General features: G+C 49.4%; 1 protein-coding gene across 4 annotated transcripts in view; it reads right to left on the bottom strand.

Annotated features, from left to right (window-relative positions):
- The window catches only part of LOC147342852 (uncharacterized), a 239908-nt gene that overhangs the window by 23466 nt on the left and 199566 nt on the right, over window positions 1-16876 (bottom strand). The gene's annotated exons all lie outside the window — the stretch shown is intronic.

Genomic DNA, 16876 nt, shown 5'->3' on the forward strand with positions numbered 1-16876 from the left:
AGGAATCTTTCAAAGTTGAAAACCTGCTGGTCCTTGTTAAAAAGAACAGAACAGCATTCTCCCTTCCCCCAGGGCCCTGTGGGTTTGACCCTCCTCCTCCAGAATCCCTGGTTTTATTTTATAATCTAACTCGGCTGCAAACTCTCTAGCTATGAGGCTGACTTTTTACAGCCACGACTGGGGAATGACTTCATCTCGATGAATTTATGGGTCACAGCAGAGGATGGAGCAGAAGTATGTGAAGGGGGAAATCTCAGCCAAACCTGTCCCCCCCGACCCCATCGTGATGGTTTTTCCAGCCGTGGCCTTACAAAGCCCGATCGTGCCCTGCTCCAGTACAAGCAGTAGTGCTGGGCAGGAACCTCTGCCACCTCCTGGCATGTTCCACGGAATCTCAGCAGGAGAACAAGGTGCATGGCTGACTGAACTTGTTTAAAAAACTAGAGGGGATGAGCACAGGCCCTCCAAGGCCGCTTCTCACTCTGAAGGACGGAGCCCGACTGAGGTGAGGGTGACGGTTTTGAAAATAGCTGGTGCTTGAGACGTGACTTGCTGGCACCGTCTGCCCTTAGCCAGAGCCCTCCATCCGGGACATCCAGCCTCGTGGCTTCAGAGGTACCAACTGTGTCCTCTGGATGCAATGCCGATGCGTGGGCCTGGCCACACTGCAGGTGCCAGGCTACCTTCTGATCTGTTTCCAGCCATCTCACCAGAACCGGGCTCCCAGAACAGCCCTTGCAGTCTGGCTGTTGTGCCTTCCCATCTAGGAAGCTAGTTCCTGTGTCAGGAGCCCCCTCCCTCCTCCCGACCGACCTCCCCATCAGGAGCAGACTTCATGTCCGTTTCTCTGCAGCTCCCTCCCCACCTCTGCCTCCAGTGCCTGGCACAGAGCTGGCGCTCAGAGAGCCTCATTGCACAAATCAGCAAACCCACAGCCAATCCTGAAATCTGATACAGCTGACGGGAGTCCCGGGCAGGGCAGAGAGCAGGGGGAGGTGAGCAAGGTGCCTGCCGAGGGCACAAAACTTAGGGAGTCTCTCATCTTTGGGGATCAGTGCAGTACCTGAGAATAAGTGCCTGATTAAATTTTGAGCCTCTCCCACCTCCCTCTAGTCCCGGGTCTGTTGTCTAAGACAAAGCTCGAAATTTCTACCCTCTAGTCCATGAACTTGGACTCACTCCTAAGAGCTGCAGGACTGTGGGAGAGTCTGGGTTCAGGAAGACCAAGCTCAAAACTCTGCTGGAACTCTGGGGTTTGGACAGAATGATTATCCTTCTGAGCTTGGCTCTCTCTCTGTTAAATGGCATATAAACTTATCTTCCCTTCCCAGGGAGGACAAGTGAGTGAACTCGCCCTGTGTGAGAGGGGGACTTAGAAAGGTTTTACTGTGGCATATGACCTTTGACATATGACCTTTGACAGGAGCCAGGAGCTGTGACCGGCCTTGGTGGGCCAAATATTAGGAAGCCAGAGTCTTCATCCTCCAAGGGGTCCACAAGAAGGGCAGGCAGGTGGGCAGAACGTCGCTCCCACCCTACGTAATGGGGGCTTCAAGATGTGTACGTAGCCGGCAGAGAGGGAGAGGGTGGGGTCCTGCTGGAAAAGGGGGTGAATTGTCATAAGAAGGCTTGATTGAGGCCATTCCCCCGCCGAATGACTGCTGAGCTGGAGGTTGAACTTTAAGGGGGAGGTTTTCAGATAAGGAGAAACAGTCGCAGGTAGGGACCAACACACGCAAAAGGGTGTGGACATGAAAGCTTTGTGTCGACCTGGAGGAACAGAGAGGAGGCAGGCTTCACTGAAAGATGGGCTGTTTAGGGGAGGAGGTGAAGATAGATGAAGGAGGAGCTGATGAATTAGATAAAGGACTGTGCGATGTCCTCCTTTAAAATTTACACTCGGCAGTGGCTGTGTATACGTGGGGGTATCTGAGCACACGGTGGGGAGGTTGCTGGGGCAGTAAAGAGAGTCTGACTGTCTGAAGAACTAGGTGGGGTACTGTGTGGAAAGGGAGCAGTGGGCTGCACAGAGGAGTCCAGGGGGTTCTTCTGCCGGCGTGGCTTGGGTGAAAATTCGCTCAATGGGACCAAGAGTCCAAAGTCCTCAGGCTCACTCTCAAGGGGATTAGGGTAAGAATTTCCCCCAGGTCTGAGATCGCCAGAGGCCTGGGCCAGCTACAAGGCAGGGCCTGAGGGTTCTCTTGGGGTGGGATTGAGTCACCACTAATTCAAGTTCAGAGCTCCATTCCCCCCTGCAGGTCAGCGCCTTTGGGGGCTCAATGAGCCTCAAAGGTCAGGCTCTGGTTACTTTGCTACATTCCCCCACATCCTTCACCCACTTCCTATCAGCCTGACATCTCCTGTCAGCAGCTCCCACAGAGAACCTCACTCCTGCAGACAGACAGCCCCTCTGCTTAGCCTGGAAACCGCTTTCCAGTTCCCTTGCCTGCTCACCCTGGGAACCTGCTTCTCCCTCTCAAAATACCTCGCACGCCTTTTCTGCCTTCCCCATCCCTTCAGAATAATCATTTTAAGAAAACCACACTGCTTTCTTTAGTCCCGTTGAGATCTGAGCGGTCCTCGCCCCTGGCGGATTTGATGAGTCTTCCTCCCCTCCCACCTACCATCAGGGAAATTGGAATCATACTCTAACCTGTAACGAGATTAATGTTCTAAAGACAAGCGTGTATCTCAGAGTGGGACTGGGGCTGCTGGTCTTTGATAATCTATTCAACTCATTTGGTTCCATCACTAATAGTCAGCCATGGATTCTGTGATGACTACAATATACATTAATCAAAGGCATGTTATGCTCAGAGTTGAAAATAACACTTCCCTTTCTTCTCCGTTGCAGAAAAAAATATATATGAAAATAAAAAATGTCCCTCAATTCAACAACTAGGAGAAAGGTATTTAGATCTGCAGAAAGCAAGCAATGAGCCTCTTTTTGAGAGCCCCTTCTGGAAACAATGAGAAATTATCATAAAAATGGCTTGGTGGTCAGATAAGAACAAGGCTGGGGATCAGAGTGACCTGGGTTTGGAAGACAGTGTCCATAACACACATCATATTCTCGGAAGAGATTCTGATGCCTCCCCTCAAACTGTCAGAAATTCCTGGATCAACAATCTTCAAGGTTCTTCCCAGCATTAACAAGGTCTGATCTTATATTTAACCAGCCCTAGAGGATCTCCACTCACATATCCAAAAAAGGTCAATTGGACATTTGGCCAGTTAGTCATCAAATGAAAGATACCAAGTACTGATTCTGTCCACTCCCCTCTCAGGCCTGGAGCCATTCACAATGACAGGCAAACATGTGCTAAGAGGGAAGGAAGGAGTCAGGTCATAAGGGAAGATGCCCTTTAAGATTTGGGCTCAGATGACTTGAGTTGGGCACCAGCTTGGCTGCTGATGCACAGAATCCCATCGCCTTTCTGAGGATCAGTGTTGTCATCTCAGTAATGGGAATAAGAGTATTTACTAACCAAGGTGATGGCAGCAATGGGTGTAAAGTACTCCATAGAGTAGAACATGCCATATAAACATAAGGTATTGTTCCACCCAGAGGCGAGCAGTGTGGGTCCAGGTTTCAGCACGGCACCTGGAGTCAGAGGGCTGAGCTTTGGCTGTTAACTCTGTCCCTTGTTGGCACTTTGACCTTGAGCCAGTTATTTCACTCATTTTTTTCATATATAGACTGAGATAATAATAGTACCAGCTCTTAAGTTTATGAGGGCCATTAAATCAGTGAAATACCTAAGCCAGGTAGATGATGCCTAGACATGGCAAGCTCTATGTAAGTGTTTGGGGCTTCCCAGGTGGCGCTAGTGGTAAAGAATCCACCTGCCGATGCAGGAGATGCAAGAGATGTGGGTTCAATCCTTGGGTCAGGAAGATCCCCTGGAGGAGGGCATGGCAACCCACCTCAGTATTCTTGCCTGGAGAATCCCATGGACAGAGGGGCCTGGCAGGCTACGGTTCATAGGGTTGCAAAGAGTCAGACATGATTGAAATGACTTATCACCCATGTATATGTGTTTGCTATCATCAGTGCTTGAAATCTGCAGTAGAATAATAATAAAAAAAAATTAACACACAGGCACACCTGGGGGTCATAAAGCCGTTTTGTTATAGCAGGAACCACATCTGTCTGGCTCAGTCTCTATCCCCAGCATGGTTAAAATACAGGTGCTGAATAAAAACCAAGGAATACATGAACATCACATGTGACTCAGAACTTCCTGGCAGCCAGAGCAAGGAGGGAAACATCCTGAGTCACATAATTCCCACTTACTGAGAAGAGGAGAGACCCACAACTCATCTTCAGTGAATATTAGCTCTTTCCTAGCACCGATTTTTAAAGAGGATGTATTGAATAGGTCTTGGGTTAAGGGCTGCCAAGCACTCTAATAGATCAAGACTTCCATCACAGTTGACCAAAGGATACAGAAATGTCCTTTATCTGACCTTGGCTGACAGCTGAACCACAATATTAAAGTATATGTTGGAACAAGACCTAAATAAGTAAGGTTGGGAGAGGCAGCTTCTTTGGCCATCTTCACACAAGAATCAAAATTAAGCATTCTTAGACTCTTATACCTCTTAAAGAATATGATTAAAAAAAAACACACACACACACAACTAAGGCTCTCTCACTAGCAAAAAGTACCTGTACCCAGCTGTGGGCTGGTTCACAGATCTGCTAGATCTCTCTATTAACCCTCTAGGCATCTATGAAGTAGAGACAAGAATCACTTAGAAGAGTGGGTGGAGAGACTGCCCTGGAGATACCATGTGTGAAAACGGCCTTTCAGCCCCACAGCAATTAGAAGTGCAGGCTATTGTTCTCCATTGTTTCAGCTGGGCTCAGAGCCAGGAGTTGGCTCCTGGCTGATCTTGGCAAGAGGCTGGAGTGTGGATAGCTTCTATTGTTGATTGAAGGACAATCCAAATAGTTTAGGTCTAAATAGGGAAGTAGTTTAGACGCCTTCTTCTACCACTTCTCAGGGAGTCAGGTCAGGCACATGATGCACCTGCGTTCTCAGGAAGCAGTGATGGGCGGTTCTCACCAGCTGCTGGCACCAGGAAGCAAGGCAAAGCCTCTTTCGGAGCAAGACTATACCTCATGGTCAAGGGCCTCGGCCCCGAGAGCCACGCCCTAGGGTCACCAGGGCCTTTCTAGCAGCAGTGACTTCTTTTTCCTCTTTTTAAATTTGTTTGGATTATAGTTGATTTATAATGTTATGTTACTTTCTGCTGTGTAACAAAAGGAATCAGTTATACACATACATATATCCACTCTTTTCTAGATTGTTTTCCCATACAGGTCATTACGGAGTGTTGAGTAGAGTTCCCTGTGGATACAGTAGGTCCTTATTAGTCATCTATTTTATATACAGTAGTGTGTATATGTAATTCCCAATCTTCCAGTTTTTCCTCACCCCTCTTCCCCCCTGGTAACCATAAGACTGTTTTATACATCTGTGACTCTATTTCTGTTTTGTAAATAAGTTCATTTGTATCATTTTTTACTTTCTACATATAAGTGACACCATATAATATTTGTCCTTCTCTGTCTGACTTACTTCAAGCAGTGTGACAATCTCTATGGCCATCTGTGTTGCTGCAAATGGCATTATTTTGTTCTTTTATGTCGCTGAGTTATATTCCACTGTATGTGGTACATATATTGTTGTTGTTGTTCAGTTGCTAAGTCATGTCCAGCTCTTTCAACTCCATGGACTGTAGTCCACCAGGCTTCTTTGTCCATGGAATTCTTCAGGCAAGAATACTGGAGTGGGTTTCCATTCCTTTCTCCAGGGAATCTTCCTAACCCAGTGGTGGAATCCAAGTCTCCTGAATTGTAGGTGGATTCTTTACTGTCTGAGCCACCAGGGAAGCCATATATATGTGTGTGTATAGACACACACACACACATACACACATATACACACATATATGAGTGTATATTCATATACAGTGTGCGTATGTGTATATATATGTGTGTGTATGTGTATATGTATGTATATTTACACCGTGGAATATTACTCAGCAGTGATTCCTGATATCCTCACCAGAGAAAGGGATGAAGCTGCCTCCAGGTCCTGGGTGGATTTTCCTGATGAGAAAACTGCTACCTCTCATGTGGATGTAGGGCTCCGAGCAACCAAAAGTGAAGAGCAGCCTGGATGTGGTGTACATTTCCTGCCACTCTTTCCAACCAACATGAGACAGTACAAGAAAACTGCTTTGGATCCTTTGTAGAACACTAAGGATACTGGCTCCCAAAACAAAGTGCCCATATGCAGGTGCAGAATGCCCTTCTGGCCTCCCTACTGCCCTCCTCCCCAACGTGGACACACACCCACCCCTCCTGGGCTCCAACTTTGCACTCACCCACCCTGCCACTCTGTGCCTTTGAATGTGATGCTGCTTCCACCATGCGCCCTCCCCTTTCTCAGACAGATAGCGTCTTTCTCATCCGTTGCAACCCCCTCACATTAGATCTAAGGGGGTATCCCGGCACAGAGTCCCATGGCACACCCTGCATTGCTGACCGAGGAGGACCATGCTGTTCTGTTAGAGTCGGTTCTTCATCTAGGACACAGGGACACAGGACGACCCCCTTGAGGAGCTCTCCTAAGGATGGCACTCATCAGCACAGGCTAGTGCTCAGGGCCACGTCCTGCACAGACTCCAGCAGCAGCGTTCATCAGGACCCCTGCTGATGCAGAGTCTCACAGGACTTTCCCATCCTTTAACTTTGTTCATCGTCATCTCAGTTTGTGAGAATGACATCTGTGTGATACTGAAGCTGGGTCACCTAAATGGAAGCAACTTGTCCAAGGCCACGGGGAGAAGCAACAGTAGGACCAAAGCCCTCAGCCCGCTGCTCACACAGCCCCCCATGTGCTCTGTTACCCTAGAGCACCAAGCCCTGGACCCGGAACCCAGGACCCTGAAGAAGGACTACGAAAGGAGACGCAGGTTCCCAAGGGGGATAGTTTGCGTTTTCCAACTGCCTGCATGTTACCAGAGGGAGATTTTGTGACAGCCTCATTAACACCCTTTCTCCTCACAAACAGCGCTGCTGCAGCAAATCTCAAATGCATATACGATGATCAGCCCTACCAGGGAGGTGTTATTGGGCCAACCACCCAGTGACAGTGTTATGACACGACTCCCCTCACAGGAGACATCCCTTTTCACCATGAGCGGCTGAAGACCGCTTCAGTATAGCCCACTGAAAGAACCTGGGAATATCCTCCAGAGAAGAGAAACCATGGAGCAGGCTGGGACGCACTTGTCTTACAGAATGAATGGGCCAGCGGATGGAGGACTACTCAGACCTCTGTGCCTATTAAAAAATCCCAACCTCAATTTGGAAAAGCCAGAGCAAACTTGTATGGCCACCTACAGAGGTCTCTGCCCTGCTGAGAGGCTGTTGGTTTCTTTACGAACCTGAGCAGATTGATTTTGGCATCAGCGTCTGGAGGAACGGGAACTCAGCTTTGGGTTGGAGGGTCAATGTTTATCTATCAACCTATATTGGGTTCAGCGTGAAATTTTTTATTACATACCACCTTGGCTGATATTTAACAAGGCATGTGTTGGGTCTGGGAACCAAGTTAAACCACCTCTAATGTTTTGGCCCAGATCCGTATTTAAAGAACTCTGATGGGTTAGGGCTAAACATTATATTACCATCCCTTATATGTGTTAGGAGATTTCAAGCCTACAAGCCATTTTCCTATCCATGCTCTCTTTTGATTCTGAAGGCAACCTATGTGTTAATCAGAGCATGGGTTTTAATACCAACAGGATGAGAAAACAGCAGTGCAGAAAGAGAAATGACATGTTGAAAGTCACATAGTAACTGGAAGAAATAATAGAACTTGAACATCCAGGACTTCTTTTGCAAATTGTCTTTCTACTGGAAGTCTCTCCAGTGATAAATGACGTTGAGAGTCAAACTGCAACAGGACAGTTCCAGGGGATGTGTGGAGGGATGAGGGTGATTGTGTCCAGCCTGACCCTGCCTTCCAGGTCCTGGAAGTGCTGAGGACCACCGGAGATGAGCGCCCCTCACATCTCCTAGCACCAGCGAGTGGTCCAGTGCCGTCTTGCCTTGCTCAGACTCCCTGCCCCACCTAGAGCCTGGGTTGGGCTTGGTGGGGAGAGGGGCGGGTGCTGACTGATGCTGCCCCCTTTGGGAGGTCTATCTCTGACAGAAAAGGTTTGCAGACTTCTTGCACAAGTCAGAGTCTGCCAACTGTCTAATATCACCCCAGTTATCTTTCATACACAAGTACAGTGTGCTTCCTAGTGTTTCAAATATTACCTGTGTGATCTTTATGGAGCTGCACAATTACCTTGGGAAGGCAGCAGTGTAGGGATTCTAATTCCCACTGGGGCAAGTCACAGATAGTCAGGGTGCAAATAGCCAAATAGCCAGGTCTTCCCTGGAATCCCCTGCTGGTCACATTTGGATTTGGCCAGTTGCCTTCCTGCCCGCCCCTTTATCCAGCAAGCGTTTACTTTTGAATGTAACTAACTACCTGTGATCACCAGGAGAGAGGACCGAAGCTGGTAATGAGGCTTCCTGCTTTCTGATATGATATATGCCTTATCTTACCATCCTTCCTCCCACTCCCCTTCCTAGGGGCTCCGACAGGCTACATATGTAGGATATAGGAGGGACAGCAGCAGGCCTGGGGGGAAGTCTTTATGTGGCCAGGCAAGCCTGCCCCACTCCGCTAGCCACCTTCCTTGCTACTTTTCTCTAACAACTTGGCTGGACTATGCTGCTTAGACCAGAGGGCCAGCGTGAGGCATCCCACCTCCTTCCCCCCGAACCAAAGATGGATACATCTGCAGCTCATCATCCCATCTGACCTCCTGGCATCCAGCCATGGGCTGGAAAGCAAGAACAGAGAATAAGGCTAGGTACTGGGACTGCTCTGTGCTGACACCGTGTCAGTGAGCAAAGTAGCTACTCTGTGGGGCAAGAGAGGAAAAGATGGCATTCCCCACAAGGCGCAAACTGCTAATACACATGACCCTTCCCATTAGGAAACAACCCAGTGCCAGTTGCGGACTATAGCCAATGGTCAGAACAACCCTCCCATCCATCATCATTCCGCCTCCCTCACCACCCGTGAGACTCTTGAAGGAGAAAGTGAATGCAGAAGTTCCCCTCTCCAACAGCTGAGACACCAGAGTACATACAATTAAACATGGACAGAACCTACCAGTTATCGAGAGAACCTAAGGCTTCCTGGGGCAGGAGCTAGTATCATTAGCCGAGTCCAAAGGAATATGGAGCACGAAGGTTAGAAAGTTCTGGTCAATTGTTGCTGGCAGGTACAGCCTATTGACTTGTCCTTCTTGTTTATCACATCTGGGTTTGGAGAAATAACAGCCAGATGTTCAGAAAGAAGTTTTCCTCGTTCTTTATAAAGTAAAACTATATACTGTGGTCAGAGGTGAATTTGTGTGTGTTTAAAAGCTTATGCTGTTGGTTCCATAAAAGTGGAAAAGATGTTACGTCCTATACGATTACACTCAGGACCATTAACAAAGTCCAAAGCAGTAAAGGGTGGAAGAGGACTTGCACTCCCCACCCAGCACTTCGCTTTTTCTCCTTTCTCTCTTCTTCTCCCCCCCTCCCTTTCCCATCTTGGTCTCCATATTGTCTCTGCCTGTCTTCCCAAGCTGCATTACATGAAATCTTTCAACAAAGATTACTTGATTTCAAGTAATGAAATGTTCAAGTAATCTTTCAACAAAGATTTCAGTCTCAGCTCAGCCATCAAGCAGCTGGGTGACCCTGGACAAGTACTGGCCACCATTAGATTCTCCTTCATTTCCAAAGTAAAAAGCAAAATGCTGTCTGTCCACAGTACTGGCTTTCCAGGTCATTCCAAGGACATCATATTCCAAAGGTCTACTCATCAGTGGGAGATTCCATACCTTGCTTCAGTGGTTCAACAAGCACTTATCAAGCACTTATTTTCAGTGGGCATTATTCTAAGATGAAGGGGACATCATCCAAGAATCATGGTCATGAGAAAAGTTACTTGTTTCTTTTTCCAGAAATAAAGTCTCTCTGGGAATGTCATTCTTCTGTCTAAGATCCTGAAGTGGCTTCCCACTGCCCAAGGACTAGAGATGGAGACAGGAACCAGTTCCAGGAAGCCACCTGCTTCCTCTCTCACTTCTGCCTTGAGCCAGGGTTTTGCTCACCAGTGTCCCATGAGGGCCTCTTCTGGTGCCATGCTTCTCTGTGCCTGCATTTTGGGCTCTTCGTGCTGGCCATTCCTCTTCTGGCAGCTTATATATCAGGCCTTCTCCTCTACTTGGAGAGCAGCTGACTCCAGAGTTTGCACACCAGTGGGAGAGGAGCAGCGTCTGTCCTGCCTGCCTCCACGTCCCCATCATGCCTGGCACATACCCACTGGTCCTCATGCAACCTTTCATGGAATGACACCTGGTGGTTGATCTGTTACTGCTGTTTAGTTGGTAAGTCATGTCCAGCTCTTTGCAACCCCATGGACTGTAGCTGCCAGGCTCCTCTGTCTATGGGATTCTCCAGGCAAGAATACTGGAGTGGGATGTCATTTCCTCCTCCAGGGGATCCTCCCTATACTACAGATGATCGAGGCCGTATCATCTGCATTGCAGGTAGATTCTTTACCACTGAGCCACCAGGGAAAGTGGTTGATCTAGAGGTCCCTTATTATCTCCTTAGGGTCTGCTTCATTTGGGAGAGAGAGTTTCATGCACAGGGCCCTAGAGCAGGAAGGGCCATGTGACCCCCAGCCTAGGGGAAAGAGTCATCCCCCGTGGCTTAGAGAAGGGCCCGCACCACCGCCAGAGCACAATCCTTGAACTCGGGCTGAACCCTGCTCGGGAGCATCATCCTGGGAAAAGAAACTGCATTTGCATCGATTCTCTGCACAGCCATTCTCTTTAGGGCTATACATTGTTCCTTCTTGACACGGGGCCTGGGGAGCCGTGGAGCCCCCCTTACTCTCTATGTAAATACCGGCTCCTTGAAAGATATTTATTGGCCTGCAGAAAAGATGCGGGGGAATTTTGCTCTCTAGGTGAGTGATAAAAAAGAGCAGCGAGCGGATATGTTCGCCAGCTTATTTACCACAAATCTCTTATTTATGGCCTCATAACCTCCTGATGGCCTGGTGCTCTCCCCCCACACCTGGTTTTCTTCCCAGATGGAGAAAGTGCTGAGCTGAGGACTATTTGTCCATGGTTCCTCTCTGCTGCTAGTTTCAACAGCTGGAGCCGGACCAATTGATCTCCCCATGACTGCATGGTTGATGAGGTCTGCAGGATGAACCCCGTGCTGTGAAGCGTGTTGCGTTTGCGATGGCCGCGAACCCAGTGACTGGGGTCCAGCCCACAGTTCTTCTCGACGAGCACTCACTGAACACCTACTGTGCCCAGCTCAGCACATGATGCCAGGGATGTAAGGAAAATGGCCTCAGTTTCCTTCCCTGGGGGCCCTGTCTCCAGTCTTCTCCCAGCCAGGCACTGCACTGGGTGCTCTACATGTGTTACACTCAATCGATCCTCTGAGCAACCCTGCAGGGTTGCAACATGTCTCCAATCCAAACATCACAGCCTCCGGAGGCCAGTCTTACTCCATCTCTCAGAATGACAGCATCACCAAGACCCCTAACAGGGTGTCCTCCTACCTAGGCAGCCCAGGCTTTGGAGATGATGCCTCCTCCCAATGGGTCTTCCCATTTCTGGGCCCCACACCTGCCCTGCCTCTGCCCTGGTCCAGCTCCCACCACGCCAGGCTGGCATTGCTGCCACACAGGCCCCCTGGCTTGGATGCTCAGCTCCTGGTTGGCCCTTCCTTTTGGGTCCCTAGGTGGTCTTTTCAAAGTACTGACCAGGTCACTCCCCTGCTAAAATCCTTAGATGAACCCTTGTGACCCACAGGACAACGTCCAAGCTCTTGAGGTGAGTCCAAGCAAACTTCTGATGAGCAGACCCACCTCTGGCAAGGGCTCTTGCTGGTTCTTCAGCTCCTGGCCTTCTGGATCATTTGGGATCTCTGACCCTGCCTCACCTCTTCTCACCTCTGTGCCTGTGCTGTGTTAGGCCTTCATCCTTAATGTCTCTCTTCTCTCCTCCTCCCCAGCTAGCCACCTTCTACTCAGACTTCAGGACTCATTTCCAAACCACCCCCTTTGGAAGTCTTCTCAGATAACCTTCCTGCAGATGGTCACGTGCCTGTGTTAGTTTCCTGGGGCTGCTGTAACAAAGTGCCACAAACCAGGTGGCTTAACACAACAGAAATGTCTTCTTTCACACTCCAGGAGGCCAGAAGCTCAGTATCAAAGTATGGACAGGATTGGATCCTGCTGGAGGCTCTGAAGAAGCATCTGTCCCTTGCCTCTCTTCTAGTCTCTTCTAGTGGCTGCCAGCAATCCGTGGCATTCCTCGACTTGTAGGCTCATCACTCCAGTCTCTGCCTCTGTCATCACATGGCCTCCTTCTCTGTGCCTGTGTCTTCCTTCGTGACATGTGTCATGAGATTTAGGGTGTACCCAGATAATCCAGGGTGCTCTAATCTCAAGGCTTCTAAGTTAATTACATTTGCAAACACCCTCTTTTCAAATAAGATCACATTTATAGTACAGGGGTTAGGATCTGCTCATGTCTTTTGGGGGCCCCTATTCAACTCACTGGGCTTCCCTGGTGGTTCAGTGGTAAAGAATCTGCCTGCCAATGCAGAAAACATAAGTTCGATCCCTGGGTCAGGAAGATCCCCTGGAGAAGGAAATGGCAATCAACTCCAGTAATCTTGCTTGGGAAATCCCATGGACAGAGGAGCCTGGCAGACTACAGTCCATGGGGTCTCAAAGAGTCAGACATGACTCAGCAGCTGAGCAAGGGCACGTTCAACCCATTATAGGTCCCTTCCTCTGCACTCCCCTCATACCTGAGCAAGACTCCTACCAGGCTTTCACCTCACTTGGTATGTGTTTGTGGCTTAGTTCCCAGGCAGCTGTGAGCTGTCCTGCAGGCAGAGACCTTCCTTTCTGCATCTCCAGCACCTGGCTCCTGGCTTGACCCAAGGACACACATAAACAACGAATGGATGAATTGGGTATTGTCTCCCCACTATACTGATGAGAGGAACAGAGCTTCATGGCAAGGAATAATATGGGCCTAAGGCCATGGAATGAATGACGGCAGAGCTGGAAATATGTTACCAGGACCTTGGTCCGGAACTCTTTCCTTGGCACCAACTACTGTGCCCCAGCTGGGAGCAGAGCCACCCTTAGAAAATATCTTGTCCCCATTGCTTAGGGAATGAAAAAGATCTTCATCTCCGCCTCCTGTCAAAAGGCTTCCTCCCATGTCCCTGACCCTTTGATCTCCCCCCTCCCCCACTTCATGTGCTCACTCCTCCCAAATCAGAAACACATGCTCATTGGTCCTTGACTGTTTGTGAAGGAGTGTTTCCCCAGTTGGTGGATTTCCTGAAAGTCTTCGGGTTCCCCAGATCCAGAGTCTAGGAATAGGTTCTAGGGTTCAGGCTGTGCCTAGACTAGCAAGCTAGGAGGCCAGTATTGTGGAGGCCAGAGTTTCCAATGGGAAAAGCTCCTGGAAGGATAGGAGCTCCTCACAACTCCTCACAGGAGTTGAATCTCCACTACGTGCCTCTAAATCTCAAAGAGAAGGACTTTCTTCACTGCACACGAGCTCGGCAAATAGTGAGCATTTCACAGACAAGAAGCCTAGGGAGCAGAAATGCAGGCAAGGATAAGACAGAAGCAGGTTAGAACCCTAGGTGAACCCACTCAGACAAGCCCACCCTCTTCCCACCCCCTGCCCACCCAGGAGACCTTCTGATGGGAAGAAGCGGGTCTGCTCCAGAGGCACTGGCTAGGTCACAGCTCAGACATCACCCCCACAGGGAGAAAAGATCCCCCATATACATCCACTACAGCTTTCCTTTCTGACCCATTATGACCCAGCAAAGTCCCCCATCTGCTCTGCAAACACAAGAAAATTTGCCCATGGGACAGTGAGTGCTGGTCCTTCCCCAGCCTGCTCCCTCCACAGGGTTTTCTCTGGTTTGCTAGAAGCTGTCTCTTTCAGACTCCATGAAGGTCCTCCCTTGCTCTCTAGGAAGCGAGTGAGCTCCCTGGAGTCAGGTCAGTCGAGGAGCGGCAGAGACACGCCCTGAGCAGCATGGCTCCGTCTCTGACTGTCTGGGTGCCCCTGGGGAGACCTCTCAGCTTCTTCCAACAGTGTCCTTAACAGGGAACAGCAGGAAAATAACAGCCACTTCTCAAGAGTGTTATGCCAAGTAAATGGAATAATGTATGTAAATGGACAGGTCCTACTGTGTGCGCGAGTTACAAACCAGCTGACCCTGGAAGCACTCTGCACACACTATCCCAGTTAATCCTCCAGTGACCCTCTGACGAGGTGCTTTGCTAACACCCCATTTTACAGGCGATGAAACAGAGGCACAGAGAGGTCCAGGACTTGTCCGAGCGTGTGCAGCCCTTAAGTAGCAAGGAAGGAACCATAATGCTATCTTGCCTCCCTTCTCAATATACATTTCTTGCTTTCCTCTTAACCAGGTGCCTAGCACTGTCCTTTTGAGCATAAACCATTTTTCACGTTCACAGTCTGGGTCAAGTACAGAGGATGCGAAAATGAACATGACATGGCTGCATATTCCCCTGACAGAGAAGGGGATAGGCACGAATGGATATTACAATCCTGTGTAGGATATATGGGGGGAAGGGTGGGCATGAGGGGGTGAGCACAGAAGAGGGAGCGCTGTCTCCACATTAGTGGGTCGCATGCAGCAGTGGGAGGAGGTGCCTGGAGCTGCTAATCCTGATTTGAGAGAAGAAGAACCAGGAGAGATGAGCTGGGTGATAGGCTTGGCAGACAAAGTTAGGATATTCCAGGCAGAGGGCCCTGAGTAAGCAAAGGAACTGAGCCATTAAACAGCCTGCTGAGTGCACAGAATGACAAGGAGCTAGGTATGCCTTGAATACTGAGTGCCAGGCAGAGACGGAGGGTGGAGTGGATGGAGATGCAGGCGGGCGCTGGTGATGGAGGGGCTGTAGCACAGTCTGAGGGTGTCCACTATGTGCTGCAGGCAAAAAGGGATGAAACAAAGGTTTAAAGTAGAGAGCGATGTGGTCCAAGTTGCATCTTCAAGGGATTATTCTGGCAGTTCTGTGTGGATCAGAGACCATCCTGGATCTGGGAGACCTGATAGAGGAGGGGAATCTGGGTGCAGTGATGGAAATGAGGAGTGAGCTTGGAAGTTAGTGAGGAGGTGAAGGTGAGCAGGAACTGCTGGATTAAGGAAGGAAAGTCAGGGAGGGAGACAACTCCAGGATGGTGTCCAGCTTCCTTGCTGGGGGTCCTGGTAGAACATTTGTGAGCTGGGACCCAAGGAGAACTGCTGATCTGGACAATAAGGTGGTGAGTTTCAGACTCACTGACCCTGGAGGTCTGGAGCCGCCCAAGGTTGGAGATGTCTGGGGGCACTGGTTCTGGGGACAGGAGTTGGTTGTAGGTGTGGACTGTGGGTTCACTAGCTTGTAGACAGAGGCTGTGGTCTTGGGTGTGTTGCTGAACAACAAGAGGAGCCAGAGGAAAGGGAAGACCCTGAGGAAGGTGAGCTTTTAAGAGGAAGTATGTAAAAAAAGAACCCAGGAAGAGGGCTAGACTGGAGGAGAGAGATGAGGAGAGGACGGCAGCAGGCTGATTCTGCAGAGATCCTGCAAGGTAAGGACCAGGACGTGTCCCCTGGACTCGGCACCACAGAGTCCCTGGATTGAGGCCAAAAATAGATTTACTGGAGGTTGGGAGCAGGTGTCAGAGCAGGGAAGACAGCAGATACAGAAGGCAGGTAAGTAGAGAGCCACATTGCAAGTGCTTCCTCACCATTGTGGGGAGGCTGAAAAGAGAGTACCTGAAGAGGGGCATGAAGTCAAGGAGGGGCTGTTTTTCTCAGAACAGGGTTGTTGATTGGCATGTCCATTGGGTTAACAGGAAGAAGCCCACATAAGGGACAGGTTGATTATATGTAGGACAGACAGATAATCAACAAGACAAAGTGTGGAGGAGATAGGAGAGGCCAGACTCCACAGGAGGAAAAAAAAATGGGTACCTCCCCCTCTCAGAGCACCTCCCTGGATATGCCTGCCTGGCCATACTTATCAAGCTGGAAAGTCTATCACCAAGGCTTCCCAGGTGGCATGAGTGGTAAAAACCCCGCCTGCCAATGCAGAAGACATAAGAGATGCAGACTTGATCCCTGGGTAGGGAAGATCCCCTAGAGTAAGAAATAGCAACTCTAGTATTCTGGCCTGGAGAATCCCATGGACAGAGGAGCTTAACAGGCTACAGTTCATGGGATCTCAAGGAGTCAGACATGACTGAGTGACTAACACTTAACCGCTATCACCACCTCTGTGCTTTAGTTTTTCCCACTTTTTGCTCTATAGCATTTGCACTTATATTCATTTGATGATTGCTTTCCACCAGACATCAGATGCAGGAGGAATGGGATGCTGCCTGTCTTTTCCAAAGCTGTATCCTCAGCACACGGAACAGTATATGGAGATAGTAGGAGCTCAGCTAACGTCTGCTGTTGGGTGGAAATGTGAAGAGATCCCACACACAGCCGACTCTGCATCAAGGAGAAATGGGTCTGAAGTTTGACAGGTGGAGAAAGTGTTAGGAGGGCAAGAGCAAGAAACCACGGAAGAAGTGGTGAGATGACCTGTTGGGAAAGGCAGAAGGTCCAGTATCGGTCCACTCCTTCTTCCTTCCATATGTGAATAGCATGTATGGT

Source organism: Bos grunniens, chromosome 28 (genome assembly GCF_055505025.1).
Source record: "Bos grunniens cultivar Pamir isolate PY7600 chromosome 28, Bosgru_T2T1.0, whole genome shotgun sequence".
Lineage (NCBI taxonomy): Eukaryota > Metazoa > Chordata > Mammalia > Artiodactyla > Bovidae > Bos > Bos grunniens.